Source organism: Acipenser ruthenus, chromosome 8 (genome assembly GCF_902713425.1).
Source record: "Acipenser ruthenus chromosome 8, fAciRut3.2 maternal haplotype, whole genome shotgun sequence".
Taxonomy (NCBI): domain Eukaryota; kingdom Metazoa; phylum Chordata; class Actinopteri; order Acipenseriformes; family Acipenseridae; genus Acipenser; species Acipenser ruthenus.
Window position 1 is genome coordinate 303665 of NC_081196.1, and position 20847 is coordinate 324511.

The 20847-nt window shown below is 43.2% G+C and overlaps 1 protein-coding gene across 3 annotated transcripts in view; it reads right to left on the reverse strand.

Annotated features, from left to right (window-relative positions):
• LOC117973060 (nuclear receptor-interacting protein 1-like) overlaps nucleotides 1–16967 on the reverse strand; it is a 29838-nt gene extending 12871 nt beyond the window's left edge. Inside the window, exon 1 of one of the 3 annotated variants that reach the window (XM_059027919.1) lies at nucleotides 16859–16967. The gene's annotated coding sequence lies outside the window, so the exon portion shown is untranslated. Of the gene's footprint in view, nucleotides 1–774; nucleotides 924–15573; nucleotides 16584–16858 lie in introns of those variants that run through there. The other 2 variants (XM_059027918.1, XM_059027921.1) reach the window with 2 other exon arrangements.
• Nucleotides 16968–20847: the final 3880 nt, after the last annotated feature.

The window sequence follows — 20847 nt, forward strand, 5'->3', positions numbered from 1 at the left end:
ATAGAGGGGGGAGTCTACTTGAGTGAACTAATTCATCACATTTTACCTCTGATGGGTTTTTATCCAGAGGGAATGAAATAACATCCTAGAGGACCAACAGCAACAAGGAGACTCGGCGATCCTCAGAAATCTCGCTTGCAATCACAAGACAGCCGAGATGACCAAATCAGTTAATACAGAACAGGACATCAACAGTCTGCTTTTGCAAAGTTAAGGACATCTTGAGGAAAGATGAAGTGGAGATATAATAGAAAACATCCAGCCGCTGTCATGGAATTCAAAGTAAAAGCCCTCAGCACCGTTTCCAGAGCAGATGCAACAAAACAGGCTCTTCTTTGTGTTGCTATTTCATTATGTACATTGTGATTGTGAGTTCTGATGCAGGGGCACAAACTCTTTCTATTCACCTACATCGAAAGAACGATTTCAGGGAAAAAACACACACACACACACACACACACACACCTGAACACACGCTCGCACACACACACGTGAACAAACGCAATGGAACACACACACACACACACACACACACACAGACACCTGAACGAACATGCAACAAAACACACACAACGGAACACACACACACCTAAACACAAGCAACAGAACACACACACCTGAACACATGCAATAAACACGCGCAGACACAACAGAACATGCACACACATGCACACAATTCCCATATCCTCTCCTTCACTGTTTGAACTGACAACTTGTAGCAGGAAACTGCAACAAAACACCTTTAAAAAAAAAAAAAAAAAAAAAAGGGCATACCACATGCCAATAGCGGTGCCCTTGACATCAGGCTGCGGTCACGTGACACTCTGTCATCCGCCACCTGGCAGCCTCTCCACCTTCACAAGCCCCTCTTGCAGGAGGCCCCTCCCCTGCAACTCCCCAGGAAGGAAGGAAGGAAGGTCAAGCAGGTCACCCTGTCCTCATCTCTAATCCACCGTCATCCGTCAGCAGGGAAGAGAAGGGGGGGGGGGGGAGGCAGGCAGGCAGGCAGGCTCGCTACAAGGGGAGAATGCCCAATTAGGCAGCTGTCACACAAAGCGCAGGCTGCAGAATTATCCCCTGTCAGAAGAGAGCAGCTGTGGGGCCAATCACAGCAACCTCTTAACCCTTGAGGCTCCAGGAGAGACTGAAGGAGGGGGGGGGGGGGCATTCCTCTGATTTTGATCTTTGTTGTTGTTTGTTTCTTGATAGACCCCAATCATCTGCAGTTTATTATTTCATGTTTGCAGCAGTCGAGCTGATGATTCAGGTGTTACTGTACGCTTTCATATTGCACAGCAGAGCGAGCCAAACCAGTGACAACTGAGCTGAATTATCAGACCACTGAGAGGAGAAGCAGAAGTAAATACCTGGGATTAATCAAAACTGCAGTCTCACTTACATCTTTATAAATTTAAAAAAAGGGCTCAAAACGTCTTAACGGTTTCTGCCACATCCATACCTACAAGTGCAGCATGCGTGCCGTGGCGTTACCGTTAACTGGAAGAGGCCAGGACTTGACTGAGCCGATGCACACAGTAGAGCTGGGAGGGCAGCAGGAACCAACACACTCGTGGTTCAGTCAGTACCTACTGTACAGCAGAGTATCCCAGGCTGGTACAGGTACTATTACCAGGTCAAACCCAGGAGATTTAATATCTTCTTTACAGCAGTGACCTGTGCTGCCAAGCCACGGATGAATTAAAAAGCATACGTATCAGGAACCAGAGCTGACATGCTGTACACTTGGAATGAAGTTCACCCCAGAGCTGGAAATGCTACCGAGATGTGTGTGTGTGCGTGTGTGTGCGTGCGTGCGTGCGCAAGCAAGTATATATGTATGTATTCATGCATGCGCAATACATTTCAAAACCAAGTCTTTCATTCCATCAGTGCTTCTATCAGGAGGCAGAGCTGTGCAGCTACTTTTTGTAGCCAATGTCCATGCAGCACTGCAATTCAATTCCAGGTTATGCAAGCAGTTATGAAAACTAAGCAAAAAAACAATCCCTGACCCAAGTGTCACCACCACTGGATTAGCATTCCTTTCTTTGAGTCTTATTAAACCCACTGTGGTCTTCTTCAGAACAAGGCTTTCTTAAAGGTTTAGGGACTACAGTTTTACAGTATGCCTTTACCCAAGGCTTGTGTCTGAACAATGAAATTCCATTTATTTATCAGCATTACAAACCATTAAAGTACTGTGTGTGACTAGGGGACTTCCCTCGAGCCAGAATGCCAGCCAGCTATTTATTATTATTATGCATTTGAAGTACGAGCTCATCTGATAAGCAAATCACACCTGTACACCAATCCTACTTCTTCAGAATTACATAAGCGGTCTGCCCGTCTACCTGTATGGAATATTTATGTACAGTACAGCGAGTGCATGGCCCTTTAATATAATGCTGGATCTCTCTAAAAACTACAAGCCGTGAACGCATTGTAACTCACTCGGGCACCTCCATTCATTGTTAATGATCCCAAGCTGGTGCAAGTTGAATCTAAAATGCCGTTGCTGCTGTATCTGCAGACTGTATCTTGGGCCAGCTTGTTGACCACAGAACCACACTTAAAGAAGCTTAATCCAGCACTACCATGCTGCCTGGACACGCACCCTGACGCGTGTGCAGACGCAGCAGTGGAGCTGGTGGTGGGGCAGCTTCAATCACAACCATTCATTCGAGCTTCTGCTGACGGGGCTCCTGTAGTATGGATTAGAAACCCAGGCGCGGAACCTACAGTACAGTCTGGATTTACTGGAGCCTGGCTCTCTCCTAGCGATACTGCTACTGCACATCTTGAAGGTTTTACAGGAGGCTGACAGTGTTTTGAGTAACTCGTTACATTTGAAGATTTGTAGCCCAATGAAATCACCTCCTGTGCATTCCGATACCCTTTAGAATCAGTTGATAGACATGCAGTCCAGCGGGTCCTCAGAAACGCATGCTAACCACACGGCTACAGGAGGCTAGGAGTGTACTGTACACAGGCATGGAAAGAAGACTCCCACTGCATAGCGGTCTGATCCGTTCCTGGTTTTACTACTGTAGGAGTTTACTAAGACACACCTGAGTTTGTTACCTACACACTGTGGCTAATCAAGCTCGTAGTAAAACCTGGAATGGGTGAAACTGCTATGCAATCGGAGTCATATTTCCATCCCTGGTATGATGAAAGTTTCTTTAAACGTCTTAACATTTATTTGGAACACATGTTGAACAAAACTCTTGTTAACTTTACAGCATGGCCTAACTTCCAAAAACCTAGAAACATAAGAGTTTACTAAGAAGACTATAAAACCAAGTCACATCCCCAGCTACCTACAAACAACGAGACACAGCAGGGGAACAAGAAACTCTCATGCAGATCAATCAGTGGGAATGCAACGATATTTGTGACATCACTGCATCTTATTAAGACTCCCTCACTCACTACAGTAAGCAGCAGAAATTACAGCTAATAACCCGGGATAAAAATAAAACCAGCGCAGTCACGACGATGACCAGAAAACCTGAGCCTGTGGGGGCTGAAGCCGGACGTCTAGCCCTTTAAATAACTGAAATCCTGCTCCGTCACCTGCAGAGCTGTTCTGAAGCCTTTAAACTTTGTCCTGTACGTGTGCTCTCACTAGGATAAGAGAGAAAAGAAACCGTGGATTATACGAAAGAGAGAGAGCAGTGAACAGTAGGGAGCCGTGTAGTTGGAGAAGCAGAAGTTGAAGTCTCATGCAGTACAGTAAGAGCTCAGGAGTGTGTCAGCTGGCTGAATGCAGAGGCGATCGCACTGCATCGTGTTTGCTCTGTTGTTGTTGAACGTCACAGGGCAGGGTTAGACTGACCTTGAGCTGCAGCAGCGGCACAGCAAGGGTCGAGACGCCTGCAGAACCCCTGTACAGGATTTGAAAGACAAAGACCTTCAAACTGTCTGAAGGGCATGATCACGCATCTCTCAAAGCCTGCTTTTTATATCCTCTTAACTAATCCGCACTGCTCTGAGCCACATCTGTGCAGGAAGAAAAAAAAAGAAAAGCAGCGTTTCACCAGGACGGCGTCTCCTTAACCTCACGACTAAACTCAAAATCAGACTGCAGTCCTTCAAAAGGAGTGTTTACTACTGTAGAGACAGGGAAACCAGCCCGTTTTAAAAAGGGCTCTTATTAAAAATGTAACCTGAAACCTTCAGGCACAATGAGACGCACTGCCAGCCAAGCAGCCTTCCACTTGTATTTCTATGGTCAGAATGCAATATACAAGATAATAATAATAACAACAGTGTTGATGCAGTACTGGCAGACAGTTTCAACTGTATTTATTATTTGTTTATTTAGCAGACGCCTTTATCCAAGGTGACTTACAGAGACTAGGGTGTGTGAACTATGCATCAGCTGCAGAGTCACTTACAATTACGTCTCACCGGAAAGACGGAGCACAAGGAGGTTGTGACTTGCTCAGGGTCACGCAGCGAGTCAGTGAGTGAGCTGGGATTTGAACCGGGGACCTCCTAGTTACAAGCCCTTTTCTTTACCCACCAGACCACACAGCCTCCTGTTGTAATTCAAGGTCTACTTGCTGTACCTCACCTGCTTTACTGAAGAAGCTGCACACATACTGCACCGTCCCGCTGTACCGTATATAAATATCTTTCTATGTACTGTATTTGCAGGTCTCTGGGGCAACATGTTTTAAACAGCTTGCATGTGCACAGTGTGTAAAGTCCACAGGCTGTAACCTGGACAGACAAACAGTAATTAGTTTTTTCTGCAACTGTTTATGTCACATTACAGATTATGTGAACACCTGTCACAAGCTCAGATAAGGAGAAGCACATTCATACCAGCTGCTCCGTGTGCATCAGAGGTCAAGGCTGTGCAGAGCAAGGCGAGGGTCAGAACCAGAGAGTCACGGCTAAACAGCTAGAAGGAAAAAAAAAACACTATCTTGTGCAATTGGTTCAGGGGCTATAAAAACCACCTAAAGTGCAGACAATGAACAGCACTGTAACTGTGCAATGAACTGGTGTGACAGTGTTTGCAGAGTCTTGCACAGCAGTCCGTGGAACGACCTTAAACTTTCCCCTGCAGGCTAGAGAAACAATCCCATGGTTATACATTAAACACTGTCTTCATACACACTGCAGTATCACCAGCTTGAATTTTATCAACAACGACGACCGAGGTCAGTGTCTGAAGGAAGAACCAGAGCTCACTTCACCGCTGTCACGGAGCACATCGGAGCTCAGCCTCGGCAGACAGCCAGTGCAGAGAAGAAGAGCTGTGCTGACTGTTCAACTCCACTTCAATACTGCACTGTGCTGACTGTTCAACTGTGTTCAATACTGCACTGTGCTGACTGTTCAACTCCACTTCAATACTGCACTGTGCTGACTGTTCAACTCCACTTCAATACTGCACTGTGCTGACTGTTCAACTCCACTTCAATACTGCACTGTGCTGACTGTTCAACTGTGCTTCAATACTGCACTGTGCTGACTGTTATATTCCCTGTATAACTTGGAACAGACAAACTTTCTGCAACAACGTACTGACTGCATTTGAATTTGTTTTAAAGCTAGAATGACAGTTCATCTTCTGAACATTCACGACTCACAGCGAGAATCACAGTTCATCTTCTGAACATTCACGACTCACAGTTCATCTACGGAACATTCACGACTCACAGCGCGAACAGGCCTTGAACTTCAGGCGAGATTTTTTTTTTTTTTATTAATTATACACAGCTGTAATATATTTACATGAAATAAAATTGGGTTAAGTGATAGAAACATAATGCAATCATATTTCTTACATCATATCCATCTGATCAAAACAGAGACACTACTAGGAAAACTGAACTGAATACATTTCAACATCATATTAAGAAAGTTGACGATGAGGCAGTTTCTTTTTACCACAAAATCAATCAACCAATCAATAAATGGTTGGATATTCTTGGAACAATGCTCAATGGAAACCAACAGCTGTGCTTGAATGTTGAATGTTCTTCCCATTAATAATCAAGGCCACGTTAAGCGTTAAACAAAAGCTGTGCGCTGTGCCTCGGGAAACTCCCTCACACCGCGCCGAGCTCTGCTGAACTTCCTCTACGGTACATATTCAAATTTTAACCTCAGTCTGCCCTTCAGCACAAGGCAATAAACTTTCCCTTGAACCCAGGCTGGTGATAAGCGCAGCTTGCATTCATTTACATGGATCCACATTGTTCCAGAGTGAAGTCACCGTCTGCAAGGTTACAAGACCCCCTCCAGCAGGCAGAGCTGGGGATTTAGGCTGTGTTGCACCACAGTAAGAGATGACAAAAACTTACCAGCAACTGTGCAGGGGAGCAAGCAGCGTGCTAAAAGCAACACCACACACCTGCTGAGAGAGACGAGCAACCTGAACGCAATGCTGTTAAAGAGGTTTACAAATAGTACTGCAGTGTCTGTCCATTCACTGTGCAGCTCCCACATGTGCACTTATCCAAAGAACAAGATCACATACTGGACTGGTATCACATGATAAAGTAAGCCAGCATGCCTTACTGTCAGGTGATCTGCAGAACTGTAGCTACAGTATTACCCCTGATAAAGAAATCACACTCATTTTAGGAGTGTAGAATGCTGCACTGCTTGTTATACAGAAGAGTTTAAATGACAGTTACACTGCAGTTCAGCTACCATGGCCGAATCAGAATAATATAAATCTACAGCACAATCAGATCACATTCCTTTTCCAAACCTTTTACTGAACCGACGCGACCCTTCTTTTCTGCAGGCACAGCGAGTTATAAATAAAGGAGCTGAGGTTCACCAAATAAGGGCATCCTCCTCATTCTGTAGTGCCTACCCTGGCGCTGCAAAGACTGGCCCATTTTATAAAGGATACAAATCCAGGTTACAGAACCACAAGCCTCGTCAACCAGGCCAAGCCACAGCGAAAAGTGCAAAAGTAACAGCTGTGACCGTGTCACTTCCTTTATTACTACTGGTGAACGAACATGGAGCTAACACTGCTGCCACTCAGTCTATAACACACTGTAGAGGCGGCAGTGTTAACAGTGCTACAGTACAGGTGTAAGAAAATAAATGAGGTGGCATTTCTGTACTGCAAGTTCAGGCACACTGCTGCTCCTGGTTTCGATACTCTCAATGTTAAGAACATCCACGCCAAGTTTAACTACAACTGGAAGGACTCTCTCTCGAAGTCCGAGTGAAAGTACTTGTGGCCATCGTTAACATGCATCCCCGGGGGGCGGGACTAAAAAGCACATCTCTGGTAATGTAGCCGTATCTGCAGAGTCTCAGCTGTTCAGCCCTCTTTGCCAACGGCACACAACAAAGCAGCAACACCTCCAGGAATCCCCAGATCCGAGCCGGAACGAACGCTGACTGACTGCTACAGCAGTTCCATTCACTGATGGGCAAGCGCACACAAAACACATACAGCAAGGAGCCAGACTATCAACACATACTCTACTGCAGCTCCCAAAATGCATGCTTCCATTCACAATGAACCCACTTCATTGGCTTGGAGGAGATCATGTGCTCCACAGGGCTGACATAACATCTTATAAAACAGAGGCTGACCTTGGAGCGACTTCAAACTTGGAGAGCAACCTTGAACTGTAACTGAACCACCCATAGACCTCGAACACTTTCCATCCCAGCATTCATTAACACAAGCCATTATTACATTACAGGTCACACAAAACACAAAGTGACATGCTGTCAAACAGCAGCTTAACTGATCAAAGACCGTCTTTTTTAATACTGTGCAGCACATAAAAAGGTCATTTTCTACAGTCTGATTTGCAGCATATTCATTCTTCTATTATTATTATTTATTTCTTAGCAGACGCCCTTATCCAGGGCGACTTATTGTTACAAGACATCACATTATTTTTACATACAATTACCCATTTATACAGTTTTTAGGGTTTTTTTTACTGGAGCAATCTAGGTAAAGTACCTTGCTCAAGGTTACAGCAGCAGTGTCCCCCACCTGGGATTGAACCCACGACCCTCCGGTCAAGAGTCCAGAGCCCTAACCACTACTCCACACTGCTGCCCTCTACGTTACAGTGAAGAGGCATTTCTGAAAGTTAGGAGACAAGAGAAGTAAAAAAAAAAAAAAAAAGTGTTGGCACAATAAAATCGACAATATCGATAATCACGATAACTGTTTTCCAGCGATAAATTTCTTGCACTGAAAAATGATTATCGATGATCATAACTATCGCCCGTGACCCAGTGAAGCAGGAAGCGGCTGTACATTGTGCAGTGAGCAGCACTGCACTGTTTGAGGTGTAAACATGATCCGTGTGAGTGCGGTGTACATGTGAAGTATTGATTTTAAACAATATGCTGACGCTTTTAACTTTACATCAGGGTTTCGTTTTGGTAATACATTGGCAAAGCATGACGGGTTTTCTAACATAAAAACACAAATATTGTTGTTTGTAAAACTGAAAAACCGCTCGCTGTAAAATTACTGCAGAAAAGTGCAACTTTTGACTATTAAACATTGACACAGGATTTCTTTGTTTTTTTTACATAAATTGAATATAATTGCAAAAAGAAACTACAAAACCAAAACAAAAAAAACCCACACTCAACCGCATGGCAAACGTTTACTACAGCCTAAACAGCTTTGTTGCTTCTTTATTTGAAACTACAGTAAAGCCAGGAGTTCTGCACTGCAGCCTATGCACCGCACAGGGAACAATAAGCTTGATATCTATCTGTTCCCACGGTGTCGCTATTGTAAAATAAATAGAACAGAGTCATCTTTTAATGGAAGGAGAGGCAGTTTATTAGATTTAAACGGTCTGCAAACAAGCAGCCATGTGCAAAACTCAGCATGTTCCTGTACAACTATATATATATAGAGACACACACACACACACACATAAAAATATACAGATGTATTTTATAGGAAAACGACATCATTTACTAACATGCAAATCACAATAGGTGTATTTTTATGCTCACGTTTGTTCTGCGCACTCAGCAGAAATGTAAACTCAAAAGCGCATATACTGTCTAATTATTTATTTATTTTTTTTCTTCTAAACTCAGTGACTTAGTCTGGCGGTTGTCATGCTGCTCAAGTATACATTTGACAAAATTATAAGAATTTTTAATGTTTTATTTATTCGGCCGATAAATCAGGATTATCGTGATAATTTAGAGACGATAATCGATAGCTGAAGATGTCATTGTCGTCCAACCCTAGCGCAGAGATGAGATGATACTTTATTAAATCTAGACAATGAGAAGCACCCCTTTGGGTATAGTGCACCCGAGAAGAAGGGCGACCATGACCTCTTTTCAGATCTGTATGCAGACTTCAGCTGGTCTATTTCAGTGCAGGAGCAAACTAAGCAGTGTGGAATAATGGTTAGGGCTCTGCACTCTTGACCGGAGGGTCGTGGGTTCAATCCCTGGTAGGGGACACTGCTGCTGTACCCTTGAGCAAGGTACTTTGCCTAGATTGCTCCAGTAATGTAATATCTTGTAACAATTGTAAGTTGCCCTGGATAAGGGCGTCTGCTAAGAAATAAATAATAATAATAAAATAATAAGCAAACACGTTTCATAGAAGGAAACTAAGCTTACCTACAAACAGAGCGCAGAAGACACTGCCGGCCATGTGAGCAGTCATGACCGGGACAGTGAACTGAAACAGAAGCAGCCAGGGCGAGTCACATCCAGAACTGGGAGGGGAAGTGAAATACTGTCCCCGGGGAGAGTGACTGCTGCAGCTGTGATGCAGAGGCCAGTGTTAGAAAGCTTATCCTTCAGGAATGTCCCTGCAAGACCACTCCAGCATTTTTTTTTTTTTTGTCTAGGATAACCCCCGCAACATACCACCAGTCTGTAGAGCAAATTAGTTTGGGAATTCATATTTGCTTGTACTCGGATTGCCGATTAGAATGACTTTCTGTTTTAGGATTCACATCATGTTAAAAGCCCCCGTGCCTCAACACAGCTCTCAAATTCTGCATGTCTTCTCTCTAAGTATTATTATTATTATTATTATTATTATTATTATTATTATTATTATTATTATTAATTAGTAGACGTCCTTATCCAGGGCTACTTACAATTGTTACAAGATATCACATTATTTTTTACATACAATTACTCATTTATACAGTTGGGTTTTTACTGGAGCAATGTATAGCTGGTACACCGGAGTGTAACCTAATGCGTCCCCCTGCAACTCTCTCCCCCCAGTGGACGTAACACACATCAGAAAGAAATACCACGTACAAGTGTGGTAACTCTTACGTCCACTGGGGGAAGTGTGTTGCCGGGGGGGACATGTTAATGGTTACACTCTGGTGTACCAGCTGTAGAGAAGACCTGTTTGAGAGGACACAGGGTGCTTTAAACTTGTGGGTCAGAAGTCACCTGGGTGTGACGATGAAACACAGTGATATAGTACTTACACACATCATACACAACACGTTACAACCAGCAGGTATGATCACCCTTCTCCAGAGTCTGAAACAGAAACGCCATTCAAATCTTCACGCAGATCAAATGCACAAATGCAACGTTAGGCGTGTTCAATTTTATCAAGAGCATTGCCTCACATTCAAATCTCTCGTTTAATTCTCAGTTTTCAAAGGCTTTTGGAAAGAGAACAAAAATAACTGGCTGGGTTGCAGGGGCACAAGCGGCCAACTTCAAACGATCCTACCTTTAGAAAAGTGCTCAGAACCTGGAGCGCCCCTCCCCTCCGCTCCACCTCTCTAAATGACCTGCTTCCACTAGCTGTGTGGGTGCTTTGTTTCCACGGCTCTCCTTTGTGATTAAGCCCCCCTCATGGGAATCGTTGTTCTTTTCTCAATAATGGGTGAGTTATACTCACAGCAGCTGGGCAGGGAGCTGCTCATTCACTTCACCTGGGGATCACATTTTCAAGAATCCACCTCAGCTGCAAACGACACACCCAACTGCCCCCCCCCCCCCGGGTGAACGTGTATGATCCAGCACTAAATCCTGTCCAGGAGTCTCTCTCTCTCCCCTCCGCCTAACGAGCACCGCGTCCTTGCCTCAGCACTGAAGGTTGCCAAAAGGACAGCCTGTAAGGGAAGCTGTGAAGGACACCCCCCCTCCCAGACAGCACTGCAAACGGCCCTGGACTTTGAATTCTACTGCTAGACAGGCTCGTACATCAATCCTTCAGAGCTCAGAGGAGAGTTAACCTTCAGGAGAGACGAGATTGGCTAGAAATGACTGGCATCTCTGACAGCCACGCTGCTCTTTGCCTTACTGTAGCTCAATATAACCCAGTTCAAATGAAGGCACAGTTGAATAACAGTCCTCAAGTCTGCAAGAATCCCATTTTAAGTGTCACACCACTCAGCCACTTGTGTCCCTCTAATGAAGCTTACCATCTCACGCTGTGGCCTTCGATTCTAACCTTTCACCCACACCCCCACGGTGCAAGTTCAAACACATGAGAACCATCTCCTTTCTTCACGAGGAGCTGCACAAGGCTGCTGAAACTAATCTGTCTCCTCGTGCTCTTGGTGCACGTTAGCCATTCATTTTACCAGCGCTGCCTGCTAAAAGAAATCATTCATTTTGTACATCGATAAATCTGATACCCTGCAGCAGACATCTCTTAGAAAGAAAAAGCAGGGACAAGAAAACCCAGCTCCCTGTACACTAAAACACTGTTAAGAGTAGAGAGGAAAAACTAAGCATGTTTATTCTGCATCCAAATACGGCACAGAAGACTTCTCATCTGCTAGGAAAAATGACATGAGTTACTGCGTGAAGTATCCATGTTGTAGAGCAAACTTTAAATAGAAAATACAGCACGTGTGCTGCAGATCATCTACAGAATGTTTTATAAGTTACTTAAAATTACTGTATTATGTTCCAACTTTAATTAACCTTGTCCTTTGAAAAGCATCAGAAGATTGCTTTGGGCTCATTGACTGCATTGGGTCAGTTAGTCTCTCCCCTAGAAACTGAACAAGATGAAAGCAGACTTCAATTACAGCTCGTCTGGCAACACCAGCCCCTTTCTTCTTCTTTACTACAGTACACTCATCCTTGCCCTTCCAGTGTTGATTCGACTCACAGCTTGGGGACTTCAAAAGATATGGAAGCCAAGAGGCTGTGGAACTGCATGGATCCATCACAAAATATAGGTCTGACCTGGATCTCCGATCGGGTTTCCAAATCATTTTTCATGTGTGTGAATCATTCACCTCAAAGAGCTAGGTGGGAAATGATTCATTTAAAAATTAGAAAATTCACCAATGAATGCAGGGGCGTTGAGTGGAGGCAGGCACGCATTTTAATGTTTCTAATAAACACACCCCCGTTTTAAAAGGGGTTCCCATCAAAACCATCTAAGAAATTCAAGTAGTCAAGTTGACAAACATTGTGGCTAGTGCCTTTGTCAGTGTTCTGATATTGTCATGCCAGCGGTGAAAGAACAGTCTCCCCGCCTTTGGAATTCCTCACCCACTGGTCAGACAAGCAGAGTCCGTCCCTGTTTTTAAATCTCGATTCGACTCTTTGAAAGGGCATTTCCTGGTACGCTGCCATATGGATGTGAATTGATTTTAAGTAGCTGACTTAACAGCTGAAATGTTACCTATTCGTTTTAAAACTATTCCTTTTAAATCTTAATGCTCTGCTGAAACTTTCTCAGCGCTTTGAGAGGCCCTGGGGTTGGAAGGCGTTATACAAAGTCCCATGCTGCTGTTCTTGAACTGAAAAAACGACTTGTTTATTTTAAAATGTTAATCACTGGAAAAGCCACATGAGATGCAAACAGCTGATCAACAAGGTGTGACTGTGCACCGTTTATACAGAAACATGTGTTAGTTGTACTGTAGCTTACCGGTGTCACATTATACCTTTCAGTCCTCCTTCACTTAGACAACATCGGTAAACAACAGATATCTATTTATACCCATCTATCTATTTATAAACATATATTATATGCCTGTTTGTCTCAGAGAAACTGGGACTAACTGTTTTTAAATCAGGATTAAAAACGACTGTTTATAAAACGAGCTTCTTTAACCTAAGCTTTTAATACTTGTTGATATTTATTTTGCTGCTGTTTCACTGTTAAAGTGCTTTGAGGTCCTGTGATCAAAGCCACTCTATAAATCCCTATTGTATTGTATACAGTAGGTCTGTACCATGGCACACACTCTGCACACAGACCCTGCAGTGAGAGGCACCTGAACAAACAACAGCTTGAAGACCAAAGAGACCTTCCCCAAGTGACCAGCATGACCTTTTGACTGGAACCTTTGACCTCTTGATCCCGTACCCTGATCAAAAACAGCAAATAGTCAACCACCTGAAAGTCCACGGCATAAAAGCAGCGACATTGTGAACTAACTACCAATGCCAAGAAGGATGAAAACATTTCAAGATGATCCTTCTTAACATACAGTAAAGCAGGACACAGCCTGGATCATTCTTCTCTGCACGGAGTTCCAGGTGGGCTAACTGTGAACGTCCAGTCAATGTGAATAATACTTTAGGACTGCATTTTTATTTTTTGGTTTCAAAAGCCTACAAAGAACATGCAAATAATCCAAGCTACAACTTCCCTCCCAATGAAACAACCCAGTTTAAAAGTACGATGTAGATTAGGGTTTAATTGCGTGAGTTTGTAACTTGACCAGTCAGGTACCAGCATGCTGTTTAAGTGGGTGCTAAAGTTAGTGACCAAGCAGTACTGGAACACAATCAGAATGAAACTCTATCCAGAAGAAGAATCATGTAGTGAGAAGTGAATCCCAAAGCCATATACTGGTCCCATCACACCCTTATTTGCATAATATACATCCAGCTCACAGGCAACGTCAGCTCCAGCACAAAATAGCAGCTTCTGTATCTGCCCAGAAGCTGACACTGTCAGCTGGGAGGTTTCCAACAACGTCCTGCCTATGGGACAGACACACAGTACAGTATGCTTTATAGGAGCTACTGCGCAGCAGCATGCAGGGAGGGGAATAAGACAAGGTGGTCGGCTGGCAGGTGCTTCTGTTTTAATGACGGCACAAACAGACATACTTAACTGATACCAGAATGCAAAGACAACGACGTCACCTCATCTAAATGTATTCCTAAACCCGACGTCACCTCATCGAAATGTATTCCTAAACCCGACGTCACCTCATCGAAATGTATTCCTAAACCCGACGTCACCTCATCGAAATGTATTCCTAAACCCGACGTCACCTCATCGAAATGTATTCCTAAACCCGACGTCACCTCATCGAAATGTATTCCTAAACTACAATCACGTTTTAGCGCTTCATGCTGTTGTGTTCCTTGAACAAACTCAAACCACCAACTGCTCTCAACTTAGTGGGCAGTTTCCAACTGAAACAAAACTAGAAAACGCGCTGATCACAGCACAGGCTGGGAGAGCCCACGCAAGTACCAGGGACGTTTGGACCCATACCTTTTATTTTATTTGCATTTATTCTTAAATAAAACAACTGTAACCAGCCATTATTTCTGTCTGAATATGACAGTATTACTGTAATTACTTGATAGGAGAGTCATTTTAATTTCTCATTATTTCTCTCAAGAATGTGTCGTATTATTATTATTATTATTATCATTATTAACACACACTATTAGTAGTCGTAGTAATAATAATAATAATAATAATAATAATAATAATAATCACATATACTGTACAATAGATGTATGACTTAATGTTTATTAAATGTGTCTGAAAAAAGAATCTAAACCTCTAGTTTTTAACGAGAACCGAAGCTGGTTCGCAATGAAACTGCACTTTGTATAACAGAATAAATACTGTACACACACTCTCAGAATCAGAGGGATATTCAGCTGAATCACACGGTTTGATTCTTGACAGCTCTTAGCCTCGTAGTCAGTACCAATGTCCACAAGCTGCCCTGTATCAGTCTTGCATGTATTGCTGGTCGCTGCATTTGACCCATCACTATGTGTGTTCTATACTGTGACAGTTTTGCGCACAATCGGATCGGATCCCACCACTGCGACTACAAAGAACTAGAACAGTGACTGATAAAGAATGGACGCGAGGAAAAACTGTACTCCGTGTGTCTTTACATACAGGTTAAAAGCAAACAACAGACTCTCCCTGCTGCAGTCCGTGCACCTCGCCCGTGATTACCAGGCGATCATTCTCGAAATGCACGGGGATCGGGACTCTCGCTCCAGGACGAATGCTGCGTTGTGTGCTTGCATTTAACAAAATGGGGGTAAAGAAAACTACAGTACTGCTATATAATCATGCTTCGCGGCTTCATGTCCAAATCACTCTTTAATGTGAATTATTAAACTGGGAGGGGGATGCATTCACCACCATTTCACAACCTCTAATTTGCAACCAAAATAAATACATAAATAAATACAATTATAACTGGTTAGCAGTCTCCCTCACGACAAAAAAAAGAGACATTTTAAAACACTACAAAATTCAAATACTTGAGAAAAATATTCGATGGCCCTGCTCTGCCGAGCATTTCACAGCCTGCTGCTGCTGCTGTATACACAGCGCTCAGTCCGGACCACACGTACCTGCTTCAACGAGAGCGGGGGAAACGCGCTGCTTCTTCTAAAACGTAAGAAATCCTTATTGTTTCGGGTGTCCGTGTGTTTTTGTCTTCCGTAGAAACCCAGTAAACAGAATGTAAGGCGCAGTGGCTGGCAGACCGATCCGCTGAGGGAGCCGCTCTCGTTCTCCGCGCTCCGCAGTCGAGTCTGAGTGAAGACGGTTGTTTATACAAGGAATCCCCGCACTCAGCGAGGCACAGCCCGGCCCCTCCCACCGACACTGTGGACCGGCGTCTTAAAGATACAGCGTCGTTTTTCAAGCCGCGGTTTCAGAGCATTTAAAGGACAGGGGTGAGGGGACTGTCTAGTAGAAACGAAACGGATATTGACAGCCGTACAATTAAATATTTATTATGGAAGTGTTAGCAGTTGCAGGAATTAACTAGTCTAGTATATATTGCCACGTAACGCGTTATTTTATTTCCGTGTGTATCGAATCGATGCAGGTCCGCTTTTGTAGTTTTGTAAATTTAAATGTTTTTTCATGCTACTTTGCATGTGTTTTTCCAATGCGAGCGCCATATTAAATCGTGGTTTTATGATGTATCACGTCTCATGACGGTGAACGACATGCTGAAGTTGTGTAAAGATGGTATTCGCATTAAGATGGATGCAATGAAGAAAATCAATTTAAATTATCCAAATTGTACAAGTGGACCTACAACGGATTTGGTACATAAATAGCAATGTGACAACAATAGACCCGCTCATTTCAACAAACATACCCGCTAGTTCCATTAGTGAAACAACTTTCATTGAGAATATTGAATTTATGGCCGTCGTTTTCTAGGCAAAATTCCCATCTTACCTTTGTCCCTGTATCGGTGTAAGATAATAATAATAATAATAATAATAATAATAATAATAATAATAATAATAATAATAGGGGGTCACTATAAGTAGTGTAAAAGCTTGCATCATCACTCATCAGGCTTGCCACCTCAGAGTCTGAAGTACAAAAAAACGCGACGTCTGAACGGAAGGGCGGCCGTTATTAAAAGTTTAAGCTCTCTAGAAATCCTACAGTCATCCAATAGGTAACATTGATAATATTAGTACTGTATTGTAGTCCTGACAACCCATGCATATTGTGCGTCTGGTGCTGTAATGTTGTATATTGATTTATCTAACTTGTAGTCAATTTATTTGAAACGGTTAAAAACACACACACACGGAGGGAGGCCGGAAGCACAGCCGGAGCCGCGCTCTAAATGTCGGCGGCTGTTTCATTCATTTTCTCCCAACCCACCGCCGAACACAAACAAGTCTAATTCCTTCTCTGCTCCTGCTGGCTGTGCGTGCAACCTCCACTGCAGACAACCCCGCGTTCACATCGACGACAACATCCAATCTCTCGAGTGGATGAAATCAGGGACTTTTATGTTGTGCTCAGCTTCTTCAAATTATCCAATTGACACCTATGAGGGCTGAGAGCAGAAGAGCATCAACATGCCAGTGAGATCTGTGCTTAAACACCAAAAGCAACGTGCAATACAAAATTAACGAGCTTTAAAACAAGGTGATAAAATCCAAACAAACTAACATTAAACCAAAGCTGATCAATCAAACCCCCGGGACACCTTCCTCAAAACCGGTCCTGGGACAGCAGGGACAGCTGGCGCGTCATCATGCATTACGTTAACCACAGTCTCGCATGTTACATTTGACACTGTTTGTAAACCACTGCAGTTCCATAAATATTTTACAACACAGATAAAACACCCGGAGACTGTAAAACAAACAAACAAAGCAGTTTCATTGCAGCCACTCCTCTTTCCCAACATATGCACACCGCGGGGAAGCCTTTCTGCAGCCCCGGGCAGCTCCCAGCTCCCTGCTGAGGAAACGTCCTGATTCCCCGCGGTCGCCGAGGCTTATCACAGAGAGTGCATGTCTGCTATAGCAGGTGGATTGGGCAGTGGTTATATTATTAGTGCAACATCGGTCAAAGATAACCAGTCCTACTCTATATGATAGTGATTGAGATCTGTATGCCAGCTGTCCCATTTTTCAAGAAAGCTGTCCAGTGTGTTTCACTCTGGGACTGCCTTGTAATTGAGCTGGCCTCAGTCTCAATGTGTGAATCTCCTGGTTAAATGAATGCATCCACAAATACAATAAAGCTGTTGTTCTCAGATGGTTTGCTAGTTTGTACAGTTGACTGTGTTGGTGATACTGGGAGGAAGTGAAGCAGTGCTGGAGATAGTGCTTGTATCATTGAATACACGTCAGAATACAGATCCATCAACGGCAGCACTGACTCTCTCCTGATCTGACTAACGCATCAAAAATGTGAACTGTTGATAACCGTGAAAAACAAGGGCTCTGAAAAAGGAAAATATACAGGAGCAGCGTTGCAACCAGAGCTGCCATTCTCCCGAGATCACACCGAGGATTCAAGCTCTAGCTACAGTATTTATATGACTGCTTGGTATTTACTATTCAACCTCCAAACCTGTGTTACACAGCAAACCAACAGAGGAAATGAAGGAGTCTGTTGTACTTCACCAGAATGTTTACATGAACATCAGCATTGAAGATGCAAAAAAACAACCACAGACACGACCTCTGAGTCTCACAGCTAGTGACGGCCATGTCCAGCAATACTCTAACAACTTACTGTAAACATGGCTGAGCCACGAATTAACCACATGAGGAGCTCTGTGCAATGCACGTACACTTCTGTAATCTAAATGAATACATGCACTTATAATAAAACCACATGATCAGGAGAATCCGTTTTGTTAACAGATCTGTGTGTCACGAGTGTCACTCCATGAGTCAATACACTGAGTATCTGCTTGATGTTACAGCACAGATCTTTGCTCGGTACTCTCCTACAATGAGACACGTCATTGCCATGATTATTCAGCTGATGATCTTCCCTTCAGACGTTCCTGTGATGAAACAGTGCTGAGAACAAGGCCCTCCTGACCTCTGCTGAAGACATGATGATTGCATGTCTGAGTCAGAGGCCTCCAGATGCCCCTCGGGGCTCCAGTATTTAAATGACACAACTCTAATACATGCAAAACACAGACAGCGAGCGACTGCTGAGGGGCACAAATTACAATTCGCTGGTGTTTTGTTACCTGTGATGTGCCTTAAGCTGAGGGAACACGAAGCAGGAATAATGGCTTGAAACCTGCTTCCAGGAGACCGGGAGACCTAGTCTGAGGCAGCTTTGCTGTATCAAACCCCGAGTCTCCCCTGGTGTGCCGTGCAGTAGCCTGAAGCCTAGTCTCCTGAAAGCAAGTTTCAAGTGGCTTAGTCTTCCCTCAGCTTTAGTCTTATCACCTACACTGTCCCTTTCCCCTTGTTTAATGTTTTTGTACTTTTTTGTCTCTGTGGATTATACCTTTCTCTCTCTTTGCCTGCTACAAGGACAGGACAGCTAAGACATCACTTCCCAAACTATGAACTGCTCTAGAAATACACAGTAATTAGAGACAGGCCATGCAAAGTATTACCCTTCACCTGTGTGTGGATGGCAGTACATTCCAATGATTCAGTGCAGAATGTGAATATGCTGTGTTGTAGGAATGTGAACTTGGCAGAGAATGCGAAAGGTCACTCTGAGTACATTTTAAAACATCAATATCTTCTTTTGAATAACCTGAGGCCTGCTTACCAAGAAACTGGTTTCTTACAGAGAAATGGAAGCAGTTCTGCTTTGAGCCTCCTTATTGTCAGTTAAAGGTCAACGCAAAATCTTTCTCACAATTTCTTTTCACTGAAAACCCCCCCCAGTGTAAATACCATTTAGAAAATACAGAGGGGAAGTGTTCCGCTGTATCTCTTAACATTCTACGATAACAGACAGGACAGAACTTCAAGATTCAGAAAAAACCTTGAGTCCACTGCAGCTGAAGATTTGTGTTGATGTCTTAACATCTCATAGATCTCAGCTGCTGTTCTAAAGTGGTGCTTTACTGTTCCACTGATGGATTGCATGTATTTCATTGTAATTCATTTTTTAATCATGAGTAAAACACAATGGACCTGACTGAACGCTGTGGGCATGTTGCCCGTCTCATACATTTGCTATGGAATTGGTCATTTCCCTGCAGTTTGCCCATAGTGGAAAATATAGGCCAATATACAGTATTTATGTATTGTGGTAACTCATGAAATGTGCCTTGGCTTAAAAAAGAGTTTAGCACACTAATATTCCCAGTCTATAGTAGAGTTTAGCACACTAATATTCCCAGTCTATAGTAGAGTTTAGCACACTAATATTCCTAGTCTGTAGTAGAGTTTAGCACACTAATATTCCCAGTAGATAGTAGAGTTTAGCACACTAATATTCCCAGTAGATAGTAGAGTTTAGCACACTAATATTCCCAGTCTATAGTAGAGTTTAGCACACTAATATTCCCAGTAGATAGTAGAGTTTAGCACACTAATATTCCCAGTCTATAGTAGAGTTTAGCACACTAATATTCCCAGTAGATAGTAGAGTTTAGCACACTAATATTCCCAGTAGATAGTAGAGTTTAGCACACTAATATTCCCAGTCTATAGTAGAGTTTAGCACACTAATATTCCCAGTCTATAGTAGAGTTTAGCACACTAATATTCCCAGTCTATAGTAGAGTTTAGCACACTAATATTCCCAGTCTATAGTAGAGTTTAGCACACTAATATTCCCAGTAGATAGTAGAGTTTAGCACACTAATATTCCCAGTAGATAGTAGAGTTTAGCACACTAAAATTCCCAGTCTATAGTAAAGAGTTTAGCACACTTTATCTATATTAAGCACAAGTGCCTGTACTGTTTTTAACTATTGCAATGCATCAGCACTGTGTGTTATCAGCTCACTGCGACCTTTGCCCTTTGCAGACCTTTCTTCCTTGAACTCTGACCCCTGACGAACCCAGATTTAATTCCATCTAGTTATTTGAGAACCCCCTTCCCCTCCCAACCCCCACCCCCCACAGCACGCATTTCAGCACAGGAATCCCTTAACCTTTAACCTCAGCAAAATCCAGGATGACCTGCCCTTTAATCTCGGAGGCCTCGAGTGCATCTCATGAAACATTTTACAACTGGGCTCTGTTCACAAAACAATAAGGACTGTTTTAAGAAATGTTTTGCTAAGGACTGTTTTAAGCCTATTTTTGGATTCATGAAATCAAGTTTGCATTTCATGTTTACACCCTCTTAAAAAAACAGTCCTTAAAAAGACATTCTATGAAAGTGTCTTTAAAATTGTTGTGAACGGGACCTGTTGTTTC